At 39.9% G+C, this 12273-nt stretch overlaps 1 protein-coding gene across 1 annotated transcript in view; it reads left to right on the forward strand.

Moving 5' to 3' along the window:
• The first annotated feature begins 4208 nt into the window (after positions 1-4208).
• LOC141910902 (protein MIS12 homolog) overlaps positions 4209-12273 on the forward strand; it is a 28936-nt gene continuing 20871 nt past the window's right edge. Inside the window, exon 1 of the mRNA XM_074801784.1 lies at positions 4209-4348. The gene's annotated coding sequence lies outside the window, so the exon portion shown is untranslated. The remainder of the gene's footprint in view (positions 4349-12273) is intronic.

Consider the following 12273-nt stretch of genomic DNA (forward strand, 5'->3'; position numbering starts at 1 on the left):
AACTCTCTTTTATACCTCGATGTTTGGTATAATTAATATATAGATCTAATGTACCGTCATCTAGAATATATCACAGTTGATGTCCTACAGCACACGCACGCAACACCATCCAAGAAAACCTAATGTTTGAACCAATTATTCGCGCATGCATTGGTGAAAGACAGTGTGGAATTAATATTTGAACCAATTAATACATATTATAAATTTTTTCGAGTCAATATATGTATTCGAATGACTATTTGAACCAATTAATTCAGCTAATGCATGAGCAATACGGGCTTTTTGTCGGTTCAAGTCGGTTAATTAGTAAGTCCTCCTTTTCCCCTTTAGTTAATATCGGGCTAATTGCAGTCCGCATTGGTCTTTTTCTTTTTTACTGGACTAAATCTAGTCAACGCGCAGGACAGTTACCTACTCGTGCACAAAATTCTAGAAAAGAAATATGACTTTTACTATTATTATTTTTATCACAAAATTGAAAAATAGAAATGATATGAGATCTCACAGTAATACACATTCCTATAGTAACCGAAATTACCAATTATGTTCTCCAATCTGAAAACGTATTTTCCTTTTAGATCGAGATGAAGTTAAGTTCAATCACCGCAAACTGACAAAAAAATTAACTCCATCCAGGATCAGAGAAATTGCACCTACAGTGTTTAGCAGTTCTTTGACAAATCGGGTGTGATCTATGATGAATTACGTGTGATTACGCGAGATATTCAGTGTTTTTAAATCATTTCTTGTAGATGTTGATTCTTTAGTCGTAGTTTTCGGTAAGACGCTGGAAATCCGATTGTATCCGAAGTCGGAATTATTCTAACTTGGTGGAGTTTGTCTTGGTCCCAAAAGATCCGACTTACGCAAGGTTATTCAGTACAGGAACATATATGACATTTTGCAGTAGGCGATGTTAACAGCTTGCAAATAAATTTTGAATCATGTTGTATCATGTTCCATCGGTAATTAATGGTGCAGGTTCACCACATAACTCATAGTATTACGTAGCTGTCTTAACTTATGATGGTTAGTGTGTAGAACTGTCGTGTCGTGGCGCCTGCTAGCCTGTTCACGAGAAGGGGAGAAAAAAGGCATCATTTTTCAGCCTTTGGTAAAATTTAAGATATCTTTATTTGAAATTGTCCCGATTGTGATCAGTTAAATGCTTACGGTACTGCACTTCGACGTGAACAAAATCTGGAAAAATTATGTGAAAAAAATCCTTGCATTTTCTAGTGAAAATCTAGTGAAAATTGCTTACGGTGACACCTAATGGCGAACATTGTAACCCTCGCGCAAATAAGCGGCGGTGTTGCAAAATAGTGACGATGCAAAATAGAGGACGATGCAAACATTATCCAAGGTCGCAACCAAGATCATGTGTTTTGCATGACGCTCGTTCCATAGATAACCGGAGGTATCCGACGTTTCGAGCCCGACGTCATCTTCACCCGTCAAGGGATTCGAACCCACAACGCTAAAGGTGTTCCGGAAGCGAGTTCGGGAGTGATACCGGGCCCCTGGCAAGCGAGGATGGCCCGACGTTAGAAGTGCCAGATGCGAATATACGAACGACGGTTCAATGACAATCAAATCTATTTTTCTAAAATGACAGCTCTTTGATCGCCGGTTCAGGCAGTTTTCAACAACGAGAATATTCGTGCGCTCTAGATGTTTATTGAATAGAACGTCGATATCCTATCGACTTACATTTCATTACCATATTATCAACTGTATAATTTTTTAATGTAATTTAACTCGTAAATAAAGAATAATAATGATATCACGATTATGATAATTACTGCCTTAAATCGCTTTGATAATTTTTACATATGATATTATTCCAGTAGATATCTTTATTTTCCGAAACCGGGAGGCAGACGACCGTATTGGGCTATGAATTCGGGTTCACCTAAAACCAACGAAAAATCAATGCTTGAGTTACGAATAAACGCAAATACATAATTTACAAAACAATTTAAAAATAGGGTATGGAGTTATAGTGACATTATTGTGACGTCGACAGGGAGCGAATTATTTAATAGTTCGCGTATCCAAATCATAATTTCATATTAAAAGCATTCTTACCTTTTGTTTTACACACGATTTCACCTAAAAAAAAAGACAATAACCAAAAACAGCTTTAATTGAATATCTATAATTCTACGAATAGTGATTTGCATTGTGTCTACAGTTTGGAAATGAAATGACCGCAAAAGATTGAATAGAAATGTCAACTGATTTGGATTCGAACCCATGAAGTGAAGCCCGGCTAGATTGTTCGGCTATTTTGATTAAACCCTTTTTTATTAAGATCACTTTGGTTCGGTTAGGTTTGGTATTCATTTACCTGTCTTTTTGTTCACTTTACAGTTCTTAACTTTGTCTGCTGAAAAAAAGAAACAGCGGCGTTTGAGCATTCAAGCATTATACAACGACCTTTCAGTAACTGCCTCCAGCAATACCCCTTGTCATCTAAAACGCTGGTTAATTATAGGGGTAGGGGCGCCCATTTTGGGCCGCAGCACACTTTTTAAAATGTTTTCAAAATATTACACAATTTGCCCAGTATGAAAACAATTTATTCTTATATAACGTAAATATTTCAGGGACTAGGCCTCCGCTATAGCCTAGGTTGCTCGTTAAGTTATTATAATTTGAATTCTAGTGGAATTTACCCCTTGAGAGAAATTGGAAGACCACCCTACCCCCATTAAGAAATCCTGAGGACGCCCACTAAAGAACCTTTCAACAACCTCGCAACAGTTGATACAGATAACCTCGACATTCACTAACGCCGTAAAGCGCCCTCTACTGTCGAAGTACATTTGAGCAATGCGTTTAGGTAGATCTAAAGTAACCCACCTTCAGCGGCATGAACTTCACTTATTGTAATGACGCAGATCATACCGAGTAAGAAACACACCGCGAACAGACGATTCTGCGTGAACATCTGAAAGAAAAAGGGAATTAAATGGAAAGAGCGATTATACTTATTGAGAAAGTATTTCTCAATATTGTTCCTGTAATGCTGAATCCGAGATGATACACAAAAACAGACTGAGACGTAATGTACACATCCATTAAGAAAGCAAACACAACTTACCTTGTTTATAAAGTAGAAATTTATTCGTCCGTTTCCGTGGATTTTCTTCTCAAACGCGGAGCAATTTTGTTTCTGAAATGTCAACGGGCAATGCGCGCTATATATAAGCGTGACAATAATCGCTTCAAGATCTCTGGTTCCTATGATAAATTGTTTAGTAGATGGAGATTGCGAATTTCGGGCCGAATTTTCTAAAGATCAGTTTACCGTCGCCGGGGGGCATAGCGGCACGCTTATTACCGGTCTTTTAGTTATAATTGATTACCAGTTACCGACTGTTTGATGTCACTTTATCAGGTGAAAGTTTAATTTATCAAATATTTCAGCTTCGGGTTATACATGCTATTAGCTTTAACCATGGACGTATAATCTAGTTTATACGTCCATGCTTTAACCAACTTGTTCCGTCCACTGGACGCTAGATTCGCGCTATTAAAAATGCGTAGAGCAATCAGTCATTCCTGGCCCTCCCCGTACAGCTGTCGGATAGGCCGTGATTAGAGTGAACCTCGTCCCTCGACGTGCGTGCGTGCTGCGCCGAAAACACAACAATCATCGCAGCTAAATTTACAATTCCCGAAATATCAAATCATTCGTCACCAATCGAAAATATCTTGAATGCTGTTTAGTTGTGACTGGAATCTTCGTCCGGCTGATTCAAGGTACACGATCGTCAATAACGGTTTCAGTACCTTTCGTGGTCCGGAGGGAGTTTAGTTTCACGTTTCTGGATATGTTCCGCAAGCCCATACGATTAAGCTTACCATCAACGATTGGGTAACTTACTGACGGGGAGGTCTACGCTCTTCGAAAGGGAGGCGATGGGTGTCGTAGTTTTACTCCGCAAATGAGTGAATTTTCCTTTTAAAATCCCTGTTAAAGCAGGAGCATTTCCAATGTTGTTTACCTATTTTTCTAAATAAATCGTGCACTAGCACTTTATCTGTTTATCGCCGTAAACCATCTCATTGTTTATTACTACGGACATTGAATTCATAGCGCAGCCCTATAGCGGGATTCGAACCCATCGTTGGAACAATTTCATAACGGCGTCGACGCAACATTTTATTTCCGAAGGTCGCGAGGACGCGGAAGTAAAACTGAAAATTGCGCTGAATTTAATTTTTAAAGCGATTTGTTGAATTTTCATTGTTTCGGGACGAATTTCACCTATCTGACGACGTGGTATCCTGTAGAATATTTCCTGACAGACAAGAAACAATTCGGCAACTTTAAGAGGTAAATGATTGATTCGTATTTTTCTACCCAAAAAAAGAAAAACTCTTTTTTGTTTGTCGAATTCGAAAGATTGAAAAATTATCGTAAAAAAGCGAAGAATGATTTCCATTTGATTATGACATGTCGGATTTCATCATTTCACTCGTTATATGTCTTTTCGGCCTAGCTGCAGTTGCCTGCCCACTAGTACACTACTGTCCTGTCTTGTCTGTTGTTTCGTTCCAATAGTTTAGTTAATATAGTCGGTTGATCTACCTTTACTATACATTAATTTGTTCAGTAAGGATTTTCTGTTCAGAAATTAGCAACATATTTGTACTGAAGTTGCTCGCGTGCTGAAAAACTGCACCGCAGAAGCCATTTTTCAGCTTGACGCGAGAAAATTGCTGTTAAATGATGAGAAAACTTTCAAAACGTGAATTCATTATTTGTTTCTGAATGCAAAATCTTCAATGAACAAACTAATGCATAATATACACAGATCAACTGATTATTAACAAAGTTACAGATCAAGAAGTTGCAAGCAGAGCATGTGTTACAGACAGTAGTTTGTTGTTTGTTTTTTTGGCTTCATGTCGTTTTGTATCTTGATTTCCCTAGACTAACCCTATTGGATTGTAGTTAGTGGCATTACTGTTAGGCCTACTATAAGAGTTTACAGGGTTAAAGTTAGGTTCGGAACATAACAATTGGTGAGATATTGCTTACCCGAAAAATGCAAAATTGGCAAAAAATATCCTCCACCTCCTAGGTATATCCCTCTAGGCCTCTATCTCCCCCCTCAACTTCGTCCTTCTTCCCTCCCTTCGGGATCTGCCTCTCCTGTCTCCTTTACGGGTTACTCCTGATTTTATTGAACAGAGGCTGCACAACGTACATAAGATTGCCTCGCGATCGGATCGAATAAAAACAAAAACAACAAATTATTTTATAGAATCAGTTGGATTTGATGTTGAAAATACTTTATTGTCGTTTACTCAATACAGCTAAAAATGTTACAGTTCAAGATATATCGTATTAGATACACGTCAGTGACCTCATCGTGATTCTCTGATACAGGTATCAATCTGCATCCTGACATTCCATACTTTAACTATCACCATTCTTGTAATATATTTTCTCATAAGTACTTTGCCCCGGGACGTTTCTAGTTTGAAATAAACTAGGCCTACAAAAATTTCATCAGCGCACAAAGCTGTCAGTGTCGAAACCCTGATCGTCCACACTTCATATTGTGTGTTCAGAACTTCACCAGAGACATGTTTCATCGAAAATGCACTACGAACACCAGACATTAGACATTCTACCAGCGCACTTTCAAAAACTGATCGTTCAACCTTCACATCTGTTCAGTACTTCACCCGAGACATTTCCAATTACAAAGACCCCAGTTCATCAAAACCGGTATGAACAAAGACGATTTACCTACAAACGGAAACGATCTTTGCAAACCGATTTCGGACGATCGCGCCTCGGGTATTAGACGTTTTATCAGTAAAATGTCCCGGCTTCTCTACGATGGTTAACCTCTGGGTTTAGGGGTCGCTTCAGGCTGCAGAATGATACCTGCCTTTTTTTTATTTTCATCGGAATTTACAAAAAAAAAGTTTCATCAGTAAACAAATAAATACTTCAATAGAAATTGTCTAGTTATTTATAAGCAGTAAGACTGGCCTTTCATTCGAACAACATTTTGCAAATACCGTAGATCTTTAAAAAAATGTCGCTTTCCTATTGACCACAATAATATATTTGAGAAATGCATATTTTTTAATTCTTTCAGAGTAACCGCGCGTAGACCTTTCCCGAAAAACGATGTGGTCGCTTCAGCCGAAATATATATGAGCACCGTGCCATTTTATTCCGACCAGGTTCTAATCGAAAATATATTTTTTGAATGAGAACTGGCTATTTTAGAAGTTCAGACAATTTTCTAATATGTTTTGATTCACCTTATTTTGATGATAATATCTTTAGTAATTGAAGAAAAAAAAGAAATAAAAGATTGGCGCCTAATATGTATTTAGATTTGTCTGGGATCGAATTTTTCGGATGATTTTCTTAAACGTTTTAACACAATTAAGTCTAAATACGACCAGTGAAACTGTGCAGTCTGAATTATTTTTCTAAAATTCCGTTTTAACAATGTATCCCAAAAAGAGCGATCCCGGACAAAATGAATAGGCTTTAGTCGCATAATTGTCTATGATTTCGTAGACCTTCGCACATTTCGGGAAAAGTCTATTGCGCAGTATAAAACGTACATAAAATTGCTTATCAACCCGATAATTATAATCATCGAAATTATTAATAATAACAATCTGAATTATATTCGCGGTATAATCATACGATATATGTTTATATATGTACATTACAAATACACGGATTACGTATATATCAAGTTGATTGGCCCCAAGACGATGGTTAAATAGTAAAATTGTTTCGTTTGCAATAGTTACAAAGACAATCAGTGCGATTAATCATCAGATCTCTCTCTCTCACTCACTCTCTCTATTTTTGTTCTCTTGTTTTATTGTATATTTATAAAAGCATGTTTTAATCAAATTGCGTCTTGTGTGTATATATTTACAGTTTGAATGACGTACTCGCAGGATATCATATAAAAAAAAAAAAAAACTTTGCCTTGCATCGGAATATGGATAGATTTCTGGAATGCGAATAACTGTTTTGGCAGATTTTGAAATCTTTGATTTCTTGTTCCTGCGCGAGAAGATATCATTTCTTTAACGAATCAGTAAAATTATGATTAGTTTCTCATTCGCGTCGACGCTATCGATTTATTACGACCCTCTCGTTCTCGATGACTTCGTCGATTCGATGAAATTTAGGAATTTACGCGCATTCGCCGGGGTTCGAACCCGGGACAGGCGTGCTAACCCGTAGACCATTAAAAGGCAGGGACCCTACAACTCTTTGATTCCTTTATAAAACTCCTAAATGGAAAATGCTTTTGAAGGCAGTTGAAACTCCTTTTGAATGAGATCCTCAAAACTCCTTGAATTTTAAAAAATAGTCTATTATAAATTTTTTAGACTACACCTGAAATGGTACATTTGGGATGTTTTTTTACCCAATTAGGTGATTACCAAATTCAAGTTTAGGTAGTGTAAAGGATGAGAACTTGTTTACAAAACCATTGAACGAATGGTTTACCGAGATAAACAGTACCGATTTAGGAGGAGTCTATAGTGTAATTGGGATTGTAAGTAATGCAGACACTTCCTTGGAATTTGAAATTTTTAAACTACTTACCATCCATTGCAACAATACGTAACTAGGGTATTTACAAACTCTGATGGTCTGTCAATCATCGATTGTTTTTGCGACACAAGACCATTATAAACAGCTTGATGACATACTTAGTAATGGCGGCTTGCGTAGCTTAGTAAATGAAATAGATCTAGTTAGCAAGAGATTTAAAACAGCCGCGGCCTTTTTTCTTTCTATTACTGAACCAGGATCCCTTCCCTCGAGCCCTATTCGTTTGAGCCCAGATCTCGCCTCCCGGTGCCCCGACACATCCGCCCCATCCCTCAACACAGAGCTGTGACTTGGAACCACGAAGCTTAAGATATTATTCAGATTTAATTCATGAATTATTCGTAAACGTAATTCGTCATTATTCAACTGCTTCTATTAGTCAAATTAGTCGCATTTCTGTTTGCGATCAGTTCGATATCATTTTACGTATATTATCATTACCGGCGTCAATAATACTAACACACGCAACTGCCTCAGGAGACTTCCTTCCATACACGAGGTTACCAGAACCCATGTCTGCGTTAGGGGGGAGGGGGAGTTCATGCGAGGTTTTTTCTATACGGTAAAAGTTCGTTATAAACGCGCTGTCATTCTTTTACCTGTTCTCTGATTAGCGCCAACACGGAGAACATATTCGCTAAAATCGAACTCAAATTCTGTGAAAATTATCGCTTGTTCGTAACGCTGCCCGAATCGTTATAACGCCATGTTTTTCATCGCTATTACGGTGGTGTTATAAAGCACTTTGTTCGCTGTAGTTTTCTGCTCTACTAGAGGGAGAGGGCAGGTCTCGTACCAGACTCTAAATCATCTATTCCGATTTCTTCTTCCTCACAATTATGTACACGATACTCTTTACAATGCAGTTTAAACTTTTACTTATTCGTAAACAGTTCCGTCGATTTCGAATTAGTTCGGAAAATTAAATCGAATGACATATTTCGTGGAATGTTATTCGTTTCTTTTAAATTCCGCCCGTTTCGCGAATGGAAAAAAAACCTTTGAAAACTTTGTACAGACTCCGCCTTATTTCAACGGGATTTTCCGGAGTATATATTCGAAAAGCACCAGTTTCTACCCACCAGGGTAAAAACATTTTTGAAAATCAAATTCATCCTCGTAATGTTCGAGTCAATTTCGAGTTGCTAGTTAAATGTGCCGGTTCCATAGTTAGGGCTTAGACTTAATACCAGTTACATAGCCGATCCAGCAACTTAAGGCCAGTCTTAGAAGCACTTGTAGACTCGAGTCTCGACCGTGGAACTGGCTCGCTGTATAAACAGTACTTTTCCGTACAAAATTCGTATGATAAATAAATTTCTCTTTTTTCCCCCGAAACCGAATTCGGAATATTTTCACATCAACACGAAACGTCGTCGTAGACGCAACACACACGGTCGCGCGCAGTATAAAGCATATTTTTCGAAAACTGTGTTGTTTTTTTTTTCTCTCTAAACGCCGCTCTCTTCTTCGTTACTCGACCGATCACCTAAAACATCTAAAAACATTTCTATTCATCTATTGCTGCCGATTTCTGTGCTGGAAAGAAGTTTGTTTTTGTTGTATAGAATATCATCGAAAAAGCAAATCAATGCCTCGTGTATATATGTATGTATATATATATATATATCTATGTACAGCGTAGCCCCGACTGCCAGGGCAGGTTTCGATCAAATACGTAATCGCGTATACAACGGTGACTTTCGAAACGTCGAAACTAGTTTTTTTTTTTCAACGACGTAGAATTGGCTAGCTATCCCGCTAGATGGCGTCGTTTTCGAATAGCTTTAGGCGTTTTGTATCTGACCATTTATCGATTTAAGCGTAGAAGACTGTAGCGCTTCTAGCGGTTCCTCGATTGCCACAGAAGCGTTGTCATTGTCCCGGCTGGTCCCTCCGCCGAGGTTTGTAGTTTGTTTTTATTGTATCGACTGAAGGGACGAGCGCTGTATGGGATGCATCTGGGCAACTTGTTGCTGCAGAGCTGCTTGGGCCGCGGCGCCCTGGGGACCTAGCATAATCCCCGGCCCGAGCGAGCCGCCGGTCGCTATCGACAGCCCGGACCCGGTCGAGTGCGCCGAACCGAGCGAGATGGCCGGACCCATCGAGATGCGCGATCCCATCAGAACCGGTCCACCGGGAGTCATCGCCAGCCCGGGGTACGGCGCGGCGGCTAGGTCCTGTCCGGCCAGCGATATCGGTTTACTCTTCGTCTCACAGGTGGCGCACTCGCCGCACGTGCACGGGTAGATCAAGCGTTCGGAGCCCATCGGGGTCAGGCGGGTGCACTCCTCCATGTTTTGCGCGTGTTTCAAATTGTCGTAGATTTTGCGCAGGCGTTCGCTGATTCGGTACTGGAACGCCGTTCCGACGCAGGCTAGTAAACTCATCACGATACACAGCATCATCGCGTAGTACGAGCTGCGTTCCATTTCGGCGACGGCGTCTTTACTGTTCAACCAGTTATCGGTGACGAACGCGACGCCTAGCACGATAGTGATCACCATACCGATCTGCGTACAGAACACGACCCAGGCTAACGGGAACAGATACAGGAACGCCGATACCGAGCCGTTCTGCGCGCATTTACCGAGCACCACTCCCGAAAAGCCGGTCATGATGCAGAGAACGCCGGCGCCGAGGAACGTGGCGTCGAATCCGATCTTGTGGAACGGGTAGCGCACGTCTTCGTAGTAACTATCCAACAGAATGAACAGCACGCAGAACGCTATGAGCATCGAGCCGGCGATCGTCGTCAACAGCGACGACATCGAGATTTTGCGCCATAACGAACGGAAGTTCCTGGCGACGGTGCACGGACTAGCGTGGATCATAGTGACACCTATCGGCGGGTTCGGCTGATACTCGATGAAGGCGATGTCGGAGGCGTCATTGTATTATTCCGACAGCCGTTTCTATTTTGCGTTCGTCTCGCGTTGGTCGTCAATCTACTGATATTCGATTTTCTGCAAAAAAAGATTCGAAGACGTTTATTTCGGATTTTGTGGGTATTTTCATTAATAAAATGGCGTCACAGCGCGTCATATTGACCGTAAATCACAAGTGGCCAACTGAGGCCACAGTTGACGTCCAATATGACGTATACGGGTTTTTGGAAAGTTTTGGAACGTCGGAATTATTTTTCAAGGCCTTACAAAAGTAATTGAAATTTTGTTTTTTTTTCTTTCTCTAAAGGTATGGAAAATCAGAAAATGGTCTCAAAATAAAATGATTATTTAGAATTTTGCCTAAATGTCTTACTACGTATTTGATAACAAACTTCATGAAAACACTTTGTCGATGGTAGTATTGATAATTGGCACTTATTTCACTTTGAATTGGCCGACATTACCTGTTCTAGGTTGGTCACTGTGTTACTTAGGGGTATGGAAGAGATTTACAATCTCGGTATGAAAAATGAAATTGGGAAACCCGTTAGAACCCTGTGAACAGAACGCGTGACGTTCGATGATCTGTCTCCACGAAGGGGTTTAAAATTGCAACCTTTCTCGTCCTCGATGATAACGGAACATTCACTGTACAATCAAACCCGTCATCGCTCAAATCATCTCTTATATTAAATGCCAATTTGCTAGGTATTAGTCGTCATTTGCATAATTCGGATGAATCGTCGACGACATGATATAATGATCGCCCCCGAAGACGACGAGTCTGATCGTAAAATCGTACAGAATCTTACCTCGTTTATAAATTCAATAAGATAATCTAATCCTTAAAGCCTCGAAATCCGTATTTAATAAACTCGGACCCGCGCGAGTATGTGTGCGTATTCTAAATGTAAAAACTTATCCTCGAAACGTGCGTAGCTTTAATCCCGACTCGGGCAATCGCCTAAACCATAATCATCCCGAACTTACGAGCTGTAACTTACGTATTGGTGTTTATTAATTTACGGTTATTAGTTCTCGTCTGCGAGGCCTCGAATCCCATCAATTAAACCCCCTACTCAATGTTAACGCGCTCGTACTATGTTTTTACGACCAGCCCCGATTAATATCTTCATATCACTGGTGCCGTCAACTACGGTCGTCCTTTGGCGCTGTCGAGGCCGTCGTGATGCATGTTGTTTCCAGGATTTCAAAACGTCTCCGCTGCCGCGCTAATCTCTATAATCTACGCTCTAAGATCGAACGCTTCTCTGGTAGTATCTCGTAGTATCTCGTATCTCGTCGACAGCTGACTGAACCGATGACGGCTTTTATTCCGTGAATGGTGTAGTAGTATCTTTATTTCTATAAACTCGACTGAGATATCCCGTCGAATGTATCCCGTCGACTGACTGTGTGTCGTTTTTATTATCCTGTTAAATTTATCCCATGAACATTATATCCCGTGATCTGAATCTCCTTAATTCTATCTCGTGAACAATATCTCGTAAAATATATCTCGAGAACAGTATCTCGTGAATTCTATCTCGTGAATTCTATCTCGCGAACAGTATCTCGTGAAATCTATCTCGTGAACAGTATCTCGTCAATTCTATTTCGTGAATTCTATCTCGTGAAATATATATCGTGAATTCTATCTCGTGGACAATATCTCGTGAAATCTATCTCGTGTACAGTATCTCGAAAACAGTATCTCGTGAACAGTATCTCGTGAATTCTATCTCGTGAATTCTA

Source organism: Tubulanus polymorphus, chromosome 9 (assembly GCF_964204645.1).
Source record: "Tubulanus polymorphus chromosome 9, tnTubPoly1.2, whole genome shotgun sequence".
NCBI lineage: Eukaryota > Metazoa > Nemertea > Palaeonemertea > Tubulaniformes > Tubulanidae > Tubulanus > Tubulanus polymorphus.